Raw genomic sequence first — 14,970 nt, forward strand, 5'->3', positions numbered from 1 at the left:
CTTCTACTTGAGACTGCTGAAATCCGTTTTTTAATCCTCTCTTGCATAAAACGTAGAATTGAAAAGAATTAAAAAATATTAACATTTTGCAAAAATCAGAATTAAGCTAGAAGATCAGATTCAATTAAATATCTTCTGAATTCTATTTTTTGAGGATTTAATTCATTTCAAATATTAACTCTTGCATTCAAAAGAATTCACTTGACGCTAAACATTTTTCGCATTTAATCGCAATAAGAAGCATTCAAATGAATGTGAATCCTCGCATTAAAAAAGATGCACTTTTTTTGCTAATTGTTATCAGATTCAGAGGCATACAAGATTTCATGGTTCTTTTCTCAATATCGCACTGAAAAGTATTGGCCACGATCCAACCCGAGATTTTTGCACAGCAGAAGTCACGATAAAATCTCGTGAATACGAAACAGTATTTTTAAATAAGACATTTTATGTAAGATCTTTTTATCTCACTTTTGACTCCCCTCCCCATTTCTCGAACTTGGGAAGCGGACTCAATTTAAAATTTTTCATCAAACTTTCATTTAGCATACAATTTAGCTCCAAATTTAAGGTCCAAAAAACAGGCGATTTATTGTCTATTTTTAGGGCCATTCTTTACTAATCATACAATTTCTAACCTAAAAAATAAAAACAACACAATAAATATAAAAGTATCAGAAATTTTATTTACTAATACCTTTATAATCCTGAAAACGCTGAATTACAAAATTAGGTTTTTTTGATTGCTATTATTTTTTCCATTGACTGTTGCTTTTTCTCTGCTGCTTAGAGTATATCCTCGTATCATTATTAAATTTTAGGAATATAAAGCCTTCAGCCCACGATACGATTTTTTATGCTTATTGGCTTACGATTGGTGACATAATTATCCGAGCCAATCAGGACACGTATTAAGACGCCTCGTATACGATCTAGCATGAAAAATCGTATCGTGTGCCGAAGATTTAAGTCTTCCATGAAACGTGAGATTTAGCATCTCAAAAAGGTCAAAGGTATTTAAGATGACAGTGTTGGAAAATGCATAATTTTTAAGTAAAATCAATGTTTACATGTCTGTAACTATTTTTTCCTTGACGTAATTTTAAGGTCAATTTTTGAATTCTACAGAAAAAAATATAAAAGAAAACATAGGAAATTCGTATTCACTTTGCAATTCCCAAATCGCCTAAAATTCATACCTTCCTCACTTCAAAAAAATGTATTTTTTTTTAAATGCAAAAATGCCTTGATTTAAGAATATTTTATACTTAAAATAGCGCCAAGAATAAATATACTTCAATTAAGAATAAATTATTCTTAATTAAAATTTTTTAAAAATTTTTATTAAAAACAAAATTTGTTTTAATTAAAGAATAAAATCGCATTAATTTAATACTAAATGTACTCTTATTAATTGTAATTTTCCTCTGAAGGAGTCTTTTTTTAACTTTATTTAAAATAAATTTAATTAAATTTAAACATATTTTTCTGAAATAAAAGTTTTCACAATTCTATCCTTTTCATTTTTCTCAATCCTTTTTATAGATTGACATATTTTAGCCAATTTTATATGTGGATGGCAAAATCTTACTTCCTTCCGCACTCTTGGCGAGCCCCTTTTATTTATAAGAAAATGCATTTTGTTCACGAGATAACACGCCACGTAGCGGTAGGTAGTGAAAAGAATACCATCTTAAGAATAAAATATACTCCACACAAGCTTAGTTACTAACCCAATATTTAAGCATGTTATTTTTAATCCAAGAATAAATAACTTTCGAATTACGTACTTAAGTGTGTTTTAATCATATACGACTTTAGAAAAAAGAATACCATCTTAAGAATCAAATATACTTTACGTAAACCTATTTGTTATTGATATAAATAAATATTTCTAGTTGATGATAGCATTTCATGCTTATATCAAAGTATATAGCATTTAATAATAAAAATTTACTTGCAGTAAGAATTCATTTTTTTCTGTGCTTTGATTATTTCAAGTTAGGCCTTTTTTACCAGTAAAAAACGGATAACGCCATATGACATCATTATTTTAATTTAATCCTTTTTAAGAGAAAAAATTAAAACTCTCTCTACTAAAATTTAATACGAATACTATCCAGGGATTACTAATCACAAATCTGCTACCAGATTTTTGAAATACAAAGTGGCAGATCTAATATGATAAATCGAAGTAGCATACCTTTGTCTTTCAGTTAATTAATTCTAAACCTCGATTTTCCAAAGATCGTTACGGTCGTTGATTATATCATATTTTTGAAATTAAAAATAGCGGATTTAATATGGTGGAAAAAAGGTAAACATTGATAATTTTTAATCGCTTTTAAAACCTTGTCCTTATGGATTTTTGGGGTTGTTCATTAAAAATCCACAATTAGAATTTCAATTTTTAATGGCGGATCCAATATGGCAGATAAAAATAGCAAATTAAAAAACTACATCTTTCCACACGTTTTTTTATTATTCTGTAACAAAAACTACTTTTAGCTAAAATCAAAGTTACGATAGGGACATAGCGATATTCAATTTAATTTTAATTTTTATGTTTTTATTTTTTATTTTTTTCCATTTGATATTCAAAATAAATTGAAAGTTCGAATACATTAAAAAAAACAGTTATAGATAAAGTTTCGAAATTACTAAAATATATCAGAATTTGTCAATATCGCTATATATTTAATCCTCCATTTTTAATATTATAATTCTGATTCGTAGATTTGTAATCAGCAACGAAAAATTCTTGTAACCAAAATTTATCGAATTGTTATTTAAAAAAGCTTCTTGTCCTTTACTAGTTATTTAACTCTGGTTACTAAGTTATAAAGTTACTAAATTTTTAGGTATGACTATTGATTAAGTAATTAAAAGTTTTAATTTGATTACTAATTAATCAAATAATCCAAAAAATTTCAACTTCAGTGACTAATTATTTAAATAATCAAAACATTTCAACTTTGATTATTAATTAATCAAGTAAATAAAATTGAAAATTTTTTATATTAATCTATTATTTTAGTAATAAAAAAACTTTCGATTTTGATTACTACTTATTTAAATAATAAATAAATTTTTGACTTTGATTATGATTAATCAGGTAATTAGAAATTTTTTAATAAATATAATAATTAATTAAATAATTAAATATTAATTTATTCTGAATTTTGCCGATCTCTGATTTGTAACATATCATATTAATCAAGATTAAGTAAATTAATGCTTTTTTAAATAAATAAAATATACGACTTATAAAATTAAATTAAAAGTTATATAAACAAAAGACTAAACTCAGTTAAAAGTTACAATAAGATTAAGTAAAATTAATAGTTAAGTTTAAAAATTATTTGTTTACATTAGAACGTTATAAGTTTTTAAAATTAAATTATTCAAAACAATTATAATATAAACTATCAAATAAATTTAATATTTTTTGTATATCAAGTTTATATATAAAATAACAAAAATATTGTTTTTTGTATTTAAAGAATTTTTTTTAATATGAAGACATTTTAATTTGAGGAAAAAGTTAATAAGTTAAAATTTATGTGCTTTAAAGATAATTAAATAAAGTAGAAATTAAAAATTAACTATAGTAAGTTAAATATTAGAACCTTTTAACTTTACTGTTTAACTTTTAACTTTTAATTATTACCCAACTTTGATTAGAATTCTAAAAAGCAGAGAAGCGCAAACTTGTTTCTACTTTCTGGTTGGTTAAACTGTCATGTCATGTAAGTCACAACATTCTATGTAAGTTTATATTTGTTGTTTTTAATGGTTTTTAATGTGAGGCGGCATGGTAAGAGTGAAGTTTGCATTTCTCTGGTTTTTAGGACTCTAATTTTAATATTAATATAATTTTACATTCAACAATATAGATGTTATGTCAAATGTTGTACATTACATTGATGAATGTAAAATTGTAACATTAGTATTGTTATTGTTAATTAGCGTTTTATCATACATTATATTAGACTTTTTTGTCAGGGTTTCCTTTATTTCAAGTTCTGGTTCTGTGGTCTTATAACCCTTGTGTCTTATAACCCTTAATTACAATACTGCTTTCGTTATTTTCCTTAGAGGAAATACGGGGAGACCGATGGAAGGTGAAGCACGCTTCATGGCAATAGTGGCGGTGGCGGCGACGGCGACGGCGACGGCAGTGGCAACACCGGTAACGCCGGCGGCGGCCAGCGCGACATCGGTCTCATCGAAGCTTCCTCGACCATCCCCGGTAGTTGCTCGCTCCGCGGAGCTTGGAACCCTTGCACAGAGGCGAGGAATGAAAGGGACGAAGAAGTGGGGAATACATCGTGAGAAAGACGGGTGGCGGTGGGGGCAGCGGCGTGGCATGCAGGGATGGAGGATGGAGTATAGTGAGTAAAAGCGGCGTGGAAGGTGGAGAAGGCCCGGCGCCATTCCGCAGAAGATGTGCTAGGTGGGGATGGACGCGGTGTCCTGACCTTACGCCACGCGTTACGGGGGTGTAACGCAGCGCAAGCCCGGTATCATTGATTTAACATATATCTATATCTTACATAAAGACAGCGCGAAAGCTTTTCCTATGCCGAAGCGCGAGGGTCGGAGAGGCGCGAACGTCGCGTTACACTTGTCCGAGCGGACTCGGCGGGGAAATGGTGTTATGTGCGCGAATTGTGCAACAACGCGGTGGATCTCTCTCTTCCGAAATAAATTAATGTTACTTTGTATAATAACATTTTATTGTCTCATACCTCACAATGTGTGAAATATTTATATTTTAATACATATTTTTCAACACACTTTTATTGTAAATGTCATTAAACAATAATTTTAACAATAAACAATAATATAAAGTTTAAATATAGCAAAAAAATAACCATTCTTTTTTTTCAAATCGGAAGTCTAAAATTAAGCTCTAGAGCGATATTATCTTTTTCATAGTTTAACTTACTGACAAGGACAAAAATATTCTACCCATACAGCACAGAAACTTTCAGCAACATTGCTGCTAAGTAATATTGCAGATGAGACGTTTCAGAAACATGCAATATCAATATTACGCCAAAATGTTCCAGTAATGTTGCAGAAATATTATAAAATTTCGAAAATATAATATTAAAAAATATGCAAGTGTTCCAACATACGTGCAACTTCGTATAAGAAAACATTTGTGACATTTTTATAAATAGTTTTGTAAGATTTAAATATTTGGATTTGTGTGCAATATTTATATCAAAGATTATAATCTTTTTGAGATTTATAATAGAACAGTAAATTAATCAATTTTTTTAATAAAAAAATAAAACTATTATATATGATTGATTATTTAAAAAATTGTTCAATTCACTGTTCTATTATAAATCTCGAAAAGTGCAATTAATCGACTATAAATATTAATGCTAAGAAATTCATATATATATATATATATATATATATATATTCATTAATATTATTGCTTTTGACAATAACTACATAAAATAATGATACTTCGATAATAGAATGTTATGTAAGTTTTTATTCCTATATAAAATGTAATAATAATTTTCTAATTTTCTAATATGCTTCTAACATATTTTAAATTTTAATAGGTAAACTTTGAGAATATATCAAAATATTCAAAAGAAATAAGAAAGAAATTCATTGCAATTGCGTAAATTCACAATTTTTTACCCGAATTTTGGATGCAAAAAGATTATAAAGTTACACAAATCGCAATGAATTTCTTTTTATCTCTCTTATCTTTATGTATTCACAAAATTTATTTACTAAATTTGAAGCGTTATGCATATTTATAGCAACGCGTTTCAATGCATTAAATATATTGTACCGTAACATTGCAGTAGTCTTACATTGTAATATTTCTCAGGGCGGACATTTCAGCGTTGCCGCAACCTTGCAGTAACATTACAAGATTTGCAAGGTGTAAGGTTTCTGCAATATTTTTCTAGTAATCTTTCAGTGCTGTATGGGTAGCACTAAAATTAAAAGTCTTTCTAAAAGAGTCGGTTCTCTAAAGGTTAAATAAAAAAATTAATATATTTAGTTTAATACACTACTTAAAAAAAAATAGAGAATACTTTTTGTATACCGAAAATTTAAACTATTTTCAAACCGCTGGAACTCGACAAAAAAATCACCGTAGAAACAATATCCGAAAAGCGTTTTAAAGCTTGAAACTTCTTCTTTCAAACACTTTTCGGCGATTTTAGTTATTTTTTTTTCGTGGAACAATGACGAAACTTGACCTGTTAAAATGAAAATTTTTAATTCGCATTTGCTGCACTGCATCTTGCGTGAAAAAACCATAGAGAATTTCTGTTACTTGCATCTTAGAGCGGAATCTTTTCCTTTTATTTTAAGTGGTTGTTCATTACTGTACGATTTTTTTTGACCGAGTTATTGATATTTTAAGAACAAATGGTCATTTTAATTTTCATCGCTTGTTACTCGTGAACAGATCAACGTACAGCGCTCAGCAAAAAAACGTTGGGGAAAGTTGAAAGTTTACACTTTTGCTGTTATTAATTTTTTCACAGATTACTTTTTCTAACAACAAATCGCGTTCAAAGATTACGTAAAAAATTGCATATTTTACGGTTTTCATTTAGTTCAATGTACTGTTGTGAAGAAAGATTCAAACACATCGCTAAAGCAAAGTTTTATAGTACGATTACTCCCCAGTAATAAACACTAACGTTCATGGAAAAAACATTTTTATTCCACGTGTTTATCATTCTTGGAATTGCTGAAATTGCTTACAACGTTTTTTCAACAATTTTTATTCTCTTTGACCAAGTTACAAAGTCAGTCTTACATTTTTTTTTTTTTAATGACGCTTACCACCGGCATTAACGTTATCCAATGTGCATCACGTGGAGGTTACCGGTCGGATTTTGCACATCGCGCGCGCGCACGCGTGTGTATGCGTGTGAATGCGTGCGTGCGTGCGTGCGTGCGTGCGTGCGTGCGTGCGTGTGTGTGGCGTGTGCGTGTCTCCAATCGTGCGGTGTCCAATAATGCGGTGTCCAATCGTGCCATGTCCAATCATGCGTGTTTAATCAAGCCGTGTCCAAACCGGATACTCTTATCTGGACATTGACTTTTCCTCAGAAAATTAATTATTAATTACCCCCATAAATTCATCTTTTATCACCTTAAACATTAACAATTCACTCGTTATTCCTAGTTCTCTTCTTAGTAGATAAATTACTTACAATTTATTCTAAATACCTTGCATCTATCAATTCAAAATCTTCTATAATGTTTTTCGTTTTAAAAACGTGAATAACTCTTTTTCTCGACCGCCTCTTTTTGCTTTCTATAAATATTCACAATATTATTAATACTTTCTATGTAAAATAAATTAAACTTATTCACCATATTGCACCAATTAATATTATTCAATATTTTAAAATCTATATTTTTCATAACTTTTCATTCTATTGGCACGCCTTTAATTACTTCTTTTAAAGTTTTCCACACTATCGCCGGATTATTCTTGTTTCGAGCTAGCATGTTTTCATTGTATTCTTTCTTTATAATTTTAATAAGCTTAATTATTTTATTTCTTTCAATTTTATATTTTAACCAATCCCATTCTGCACCTGTAAACACGGCTCTACAATATGCATCATCTCTTTTCAACGCTGTGACTCTTATATCATTCAAAAACCACTTTTTCTCCTACCATATATTTGGAATTTTAAATGTTTTCTTAGGAGCTACTACATTTAATGTGTCTACTATGTTAATGATCAATCTTTCATTTTCAGTTAAACCTTGCATTTACAGATAGACCGTGACCTTGCATAGTCCTCTTTTCTAATAATTAAAGAAATTTATTTATATTAAATTTAATATAATCTCTACCTTTAAATATCCTATATTTATCCACCAATTTACTTGATCCTAATTCAATTTTTAACTACGAATGATCCGTTATTTTAGGTTTAGCACACACTTTAACTTTTATCTCATTGTTGGCAAAAACTAAATCTATAATTGTCTGGCTATCCTTTGTAATTCTTGTCGGCTTATTAACTAACTGCTTCATACCGAAACTTAACATTGTTGTTCTCAATTTTCTTGTACAAAATGATTCCCGCATAAAATCTATATTAAAATCGCCTACCATTATACACTCAGAAGCAAAAAAGCGGTACACTTAAAATTTCGAAAAATTTTACGAAATTTCAAATAATCATAACTTGGTAAATAATAAAGATAAAAATTTTTCTCAAAAAGAAAAATAAAGCTTGAAGTGTCCACTTTAAGAATATTTCAATAGCAATTATGCGTGGATATTTTTTTCAAAATGGCGGATGACAGGGTTAGAGGGTGCAAAATTGATAAATAAAGATCGGAGTTTCCGGCGGTGCATGGCGTGAATCAGGTGTCACAGCCCAATGGAATGAAATGCAAATGAAAATATAGAGCATTAGCTTTAAAATGCTTTTTTACAGAGTTCGATGCGATCATTTTTCGCTGAGTAATTAAAATTTAAATTAAAAAACAGCTTTTCTCTTTAAACTTGCATAACTCAGCGAAAAATTATCGTATCAAGCTCCGTAAAAAAGCATTTTAAAGATAATACTTTATACTTTTAGATGATTTTTGTTCCATTGGGCTATGGCACCTACTTTACGCCACGCGTTATTGCAGGCTCGAATACTTATTTATTACCTTTGCTTGCACTTTCCTTGTCATCCATCATTTTGAAAAATTTTTGCCTACAATGTCGATACAAATTTCGAAAAGTATGGTTTCAAATCTTTTAAACCGTTTTTGAAATTTTGTGCTAGGGCAATTAGGTGCCGAGATGTTCAATTTTGAATTTGTAACAAGGTCGATTCATTAAGGCTTAAGGAGCTCGTAGGCGTTGCGATTCGTTTAGTTCTTTCATAACTTCAACAGCCAGATTTATTGTTCTTTACATTAATAATTTGCATTATTTTGGGAATTGAAAATTCATTATTTTCAAAATGTATCAATTTAAAGGCCAGGAAAGTAAAGACAAAATTCGATTCAAACTCTTCATTCTTCGCAATAAGTATTACGAAATAAAAATACGATTTACGTTTTAAGATACCGAAATCATTAGCTCAAATTATTGTTGCAATTTTTCCCAATATGATCCGCATAGGTTTTGATGAGAGTGGTTCACTTGGACACGGTACAATTGGACACAGTGCAAATGGACACAGAATAATGTACACGTTTCAAATGGACACGGTTTATTTCGACACAGGAATTTTGGACACAGTAATATTGTATACATGAAAAATAAATTCTAGACAAATTACAATTTGGACACGATAAAAATGTACACCGTGCAATTGGACACGTAACATTTGTACACCGCAAAGTTGTACACCGCCAAGTTATACACTGTAAAGTTGTACACCGTAAAATTGCACACCGCAAAGTTGTACACCGCACAAACTTGTACACCGCAAAGTTGTATACCGCAAACTTGTACACCGCAAAGTTGTACACCGCAAACTTGTACACCACAAACTTTTACACCGCAAAGTTGTACACCACAAACTTGTACACCGCAAACTTTTACACCGCAAAGTTGTATACCACAAAGTTGTACACCACGTATATTGTATTGGAAATCTGCAAACACATAAACTTTACTTTGTTTGCAATGTACAATATTGGTTAGCGACTTCGACTTCCGGAGGCCCCCCTTGCACCCCCCCCCGGTGTGTGTGTGTGTGTGTGTGTGTGTGTGTGTGGTGTGCGCGCGCGCGCGCAAACTATTCTCTGCACCACATAGGTTTGCGACTTTCCACGCAAAACTTTGTGGTGTACAACTTTGCGGTGTACAACTGTGCGGGGTACAAGTTTGCGGTGTACAACTTTTACGTGTCTAAATAAACGGTGTACAATTTTACGGTGTATAACTTGGCGGTGTACAACTTTGTGGTGTACAAACTTTACGTGTCCAAACTTTACGGTGTACATTTTTATCGTGTTTAAATTGTAATTTGTCCAAAATTTATTTTTCCTGTGTACAAAATTACTGTCTAAAATTCCTGTGTCAAAATGAACCGTGTCCATTTGAAACGTGTACATTATTTTGTGTCCATTTGCGCCGTTTCCATTTGCACTGTGTCCAATTGTACCGTGTCCAAATGAAGGCCACTCAATTTTGACTGGTCAGAATTGCATCTCCCCCCCCCTCTCTCTCTCTCTCTCTCTCTCTCTCTCTCTCTCTCTCTCTCTCTCTCTCTCTCTCTCTCTCTCTCTCTCTCTCTCTCTCTCTCTCCCCCCCCCCTCTCTCTCTCTCTCTTTCCCTCCCTCCCTCCCTCCCTCTCCCTCTCCCTCTCCCTCTCCCTCTCCCTCTCCCTCTCTTCTTTCTCTCTCGTTCTCTATCAAGACTTTTATCAGCACCGAGCGCTCCATTCTGCGGCGCTGTTATAGACGCATTGATAATTCCAAGTTCCTCGAGCTCGTCAGTGCTAATGTTGAGCATGTTTCTGCCACACGTAATATTTTGTCCGACAATGCTATTGTTAACGAATCATGCGCAACGCTTGCTAACGTACTTTGTAATGCGCTCGATGTCTATGCACCCACCCGCGCTTTCGATCAGGAGGCCGCCGGCGCGATGGCTGACTGATGATTTGAAAAGTCGTCTTCGTGCTCGTAGCGGTATGTACAAGCAGGCCAAGCGTTCACGCAGTCTACTTGGTTACTTGAGATACAGACATTTTAGAAATCAGCTAAACTCCGACATTAAACGTGCAAAAAGTGAATTCCTTGTTGACTCTCTGGACAATATTGATGATCCGGCTAAATTATGGAGAGAGTTGCCCGTCTTGGTCTTGTAAGGTCCACTTTGGTTTTCCCCTCTTCATTTCTTTACCTTATCCCAGTTAAATTCGTATTATGTCTTTGTCTCCTTCGATTTGCCATTGAGTCATTCTGACCTCAGCTCAGCCATTTCATCCTTTACCTGTCCACCCTTACGCCCAAAGTTTTCGTTTTCTCCTATCACTGCTAGTATGACTTACAAGCTTATTGTTGCCAGCCTCCTTCACTCTTACGCGTCTGGAGTTGTGTGTGTGTGTGTGTGTGTGTGTGTGTGTGTGTGTGTGTTCCACAAGGATAAGGACCCTGTGGTTCGTCAACTCCAGTATTTCAAGTTGAAAATGAACCGAATACTACTGTTAATACTACACTATTCATTCACAGAAGCTCAGACTTGTTATAAGTATTGAATTTTCCCCGGATAATGTGCTTACGCAAGCTTGCACGCTCTGAATTATACATTTAAGATCTAAGCTGCTTTTACAAGGTGTTTTTTTGAGGTTAGAAAAAAATAAGCCAATTTAGTAATTCTGACCTTGAATTTCGATTCAGCGGGTCAAAATACATAAGGATAAACTACTCTGGTCCGCCAGACCAAGATTAAAAAAAAATTTTTTTGAGGTTAGAAAAAATGAGCAAATTTAATAATTCTGACCTTGGATTTGGATTCAGCGGGTCAAAATACATAAGGATAGACTACTTTGGTCCGCCGGACCAACATTAAAAAAAAGTTTTTTTGAGGTTAGAAAAAATGAGCAAATTTAGTCATTCTGACCTTGAATTCGGATTCAGTGAGTCAAAATACATAAGGATTGACTAGTCTGGTCCGCCGGAGCACTTTTTTTGTGTGCCTGTGATAATTGTTCCTCCTTGAAATATCTCCTATTATAAAGACAACGATAGAAAACGATTATTGTTCCATAACATATATTTGATAGAAACATATAGAGACAATTTTAGATTAATTTGTATAGACTTTAAATCGTAATTTTTCTATTCAGTAAGATAATTAGGTAAGATTATATAGGAAAGTATCCATATTCAGATAAAGTTTTAATTAAGATACGATAAAGAACGACAGAATTTTATAAATTTTCTATTAAATTTCTATATGTTTCTATCATTTTCTATCCAACTTTTTAGTTAGTACGCGGCGCCGCCGATAGGCTGGTAGGCGATTACTCTCTCGTGAGTCAAATGCAGCCGACCCGCTATATAAAGACCACCCGCAACACGATTAAGACAAGCAATAATCAGTTTCTTTCGCTACAAGAGGACGATGTGGAAGACGACTGCCACATTACTTTTATAATTTACTCATTTTAATTGAGTAAACGATTCTGTACAAGAAAAGTAAAACGTTTACATTTTTTGACCTAGATTTACGATAGGTAATCTATACGAGAAATATGATACAGAAAGATAAAAAGTCTATCATAAGTTTCAGATAAGCAATCTAATATTTGCGAACCAAAAACACGATAGAATACGATTAATTTATATAAAACATGACGATAGAAATTGATTAAAAACGATAGGTAATCTATACGAGAAATATGATACAGAAAGATAAAAAGTCTATCATAAGTTTCAGATAAGCAATCTAATATTTGCGAACCAAAAACACGATAGAATACGATTAATTTATATAAAACATGACGATAGAAATTGATTAAAAACGATAGGTAATCTATACGAAAAATACGATACAGAAATATAGAAAGCCTATCGTATATTTCAGATAATTAATCTAATATTTACGAACCAAAAACACGATAGAATACGATTAATTTATATAAAACATAACGATAGAAATTGATTAAAACCGATAGGTAACTATATGAAAAATACGATACAGAAATATAGAAAGCCTATCGTATATTTCAGATAACCGATCTAATATTTACGAACCAAAAACACGATAGAACACGATTAATTTATATAAAAAATGACGATAGAAATTGATTAAAACCGACAGGTAACTATATGAAAAATACGATACAGAAATATAGAAAGCCTATCGTATATTTCAGAAAAACCGATCTAATATTTACGAACCAAAAACACGATAGAACACGATTAATTTATATAAAAAATGACGATAGAAATTGATTAAAACCGATAGGTAACTATATGAAAAATACGATACAGAAATATAGAAAGCCTATCGTATATTTCAGATAACCGATCTAATATTTACGAACCAAAAACACGATAGAACACGATTAATTTATATAAAAAATGACGATAGAAATTGATTAAAAACGATAGGTAACTATATGAAAAATACGATACAGAAATATAGAAAGCCTATCGTATATTTCAGATAACCGATCTAATATTTACGAACCAAAAACACGATTCAATTAGATAGAACTTTTTCTTATCTGCTTCTATCGGATTTTTTGAGCAGGGAAGGAGATTGAGTGACCTCGATCAGGTCGTGCAGAGAAAGGAAGGAAAACGGAGGTGATGTGATGTGATAGGAGTAGGGATTGATCGCTTAGGAAACAATGTTCGATGCGGGTATGGGAAGAGAAAATATGATGCGTATCGGCGTAAGGAATGATATAGAGGTGGTTGCTAGAGTAGAAGGGAATTGAAAAGGGAATTGGAATCAAAGGAGGTACGGTTCAGATCTATGTTGAAGTCGCCCATGATAACTGCATTAGAGTTATCATGGGCGACAGGATGGAGTCTCTCAAATTCAGCCTGAAACATGTCTAGATGCCCCAATTTAGGGGGCCGGTATAGTATACCTAGGAGGTAAGGTCATAGCGAAGCGACCGAAATGCGCAAGAATAAATATTCGGGTTGACCGGAAAAAGTTTCGGGCAAAGAGGCTAAGATGGTAGCTCCGATGCCACTGCGCATATATAGTCCAATCCTGCCTCCCCACTTACCCCTTCTATCGAACCTGATGAGCCGAAAGCCGGGTAGTGAGACCAGGCACTCAGGCAGGTGAGCCTTGAGCCAGGTTTCCGACATGGCAATAAGGTTGTAGTGATTGCGTAAGTAATCATGAAATTCTTGGAAGTGGGGGAGGAGAGTCTGACAGTTGATGTGGCATAAGCGTAGCGGCCTATAACCAGTGTTGTAATACATCATTAAATAAATAATCTAGATCAGATCAAGATCTTTATCAAAATATTAAATCTAGATCAGATCACAGATCATTTTTCATACATTTGATCTAGATCATAGATTACATTAATTTTGATCTAGATCAAAGATTGTTTCTTTTTTTTACTTGACAATTTGGTAGGAGTAAGAATCGAAGTTTTTTAAGCTTCTTTAATGGGCTTTTAGGAATGTCCCAAAAATTTTCAAATGAGAAAATCTTCGATAGTTTCATCTTACCCAGTAAACACATTTTATAGCGGCAATATAACATGGAAGTTACATGTAATTTAACATTGTTATTCTTGTGATATGTAGGTGCTATATGACATGGAAATAACCTGTTACGTAATATTTGTTATACGCAAGTGATATAGCTGTTATACATCGTTTTGGCGTTACAGTTATTCAACAAAAATTGTATAATCGTAACATAACACGTTCGTATCAATGTTATTACGGAACGATGCGTCGTAGTTGACTCAGAAATCAGACAACATTATAACATCCTAAATGATAGATCTATTTGATAATAAAAAAAATTATTATAAAGATAATGTTTTCAAAAATAACAGTTTGTCTACAATTACGGCGCACAAAAAATGCACAAAATCAAAATTCATCATGAACAAAAACAGAATAATAAATGTATACAATTCAATTTTTTCTTAGAATTCTATATAGTTCGTATATATTATAGTATATATGATCTATATAGTTAACCATCTAATTAATCATTTGAACGCTTCAAAGATTAGTGCTAAATAGATCGCAATTTCCATCAAATTATTAAGGTTATAGAAAAAGATAAATTTAACAATGAAATTAATAAGTAAATAAATTAATGCTATTTATTTTTAATATGTTTTGCAAAATTTAATTGCTTTTATAAAAAATAATATAGTTGCGTCAGTTTATAACATATAAGTATATGTAGACAATAACAAGTACCCATATCAATGAGTCAAATTGGCGTAGCAGGTAGAGTACAAGGTTCGTCATCCTAAGGTCCCGGGTTCAAACCTAGCA

This window comes from Monomorium pharaonis, chromosome 9 (genome assembly GCF_013373865.1).
Source record: "Monomorium pharaonis isolate MP-MQ-018 chromosome 9, ASM1337386v2, whole genome shotgun sequence".
Taxonomy (NCBI): Eukaryota; Metazoa; Arthropoda; class Insecta; order Hymenoptera; family Formicidae; genus Monomorium; species Monomorium pharaonis.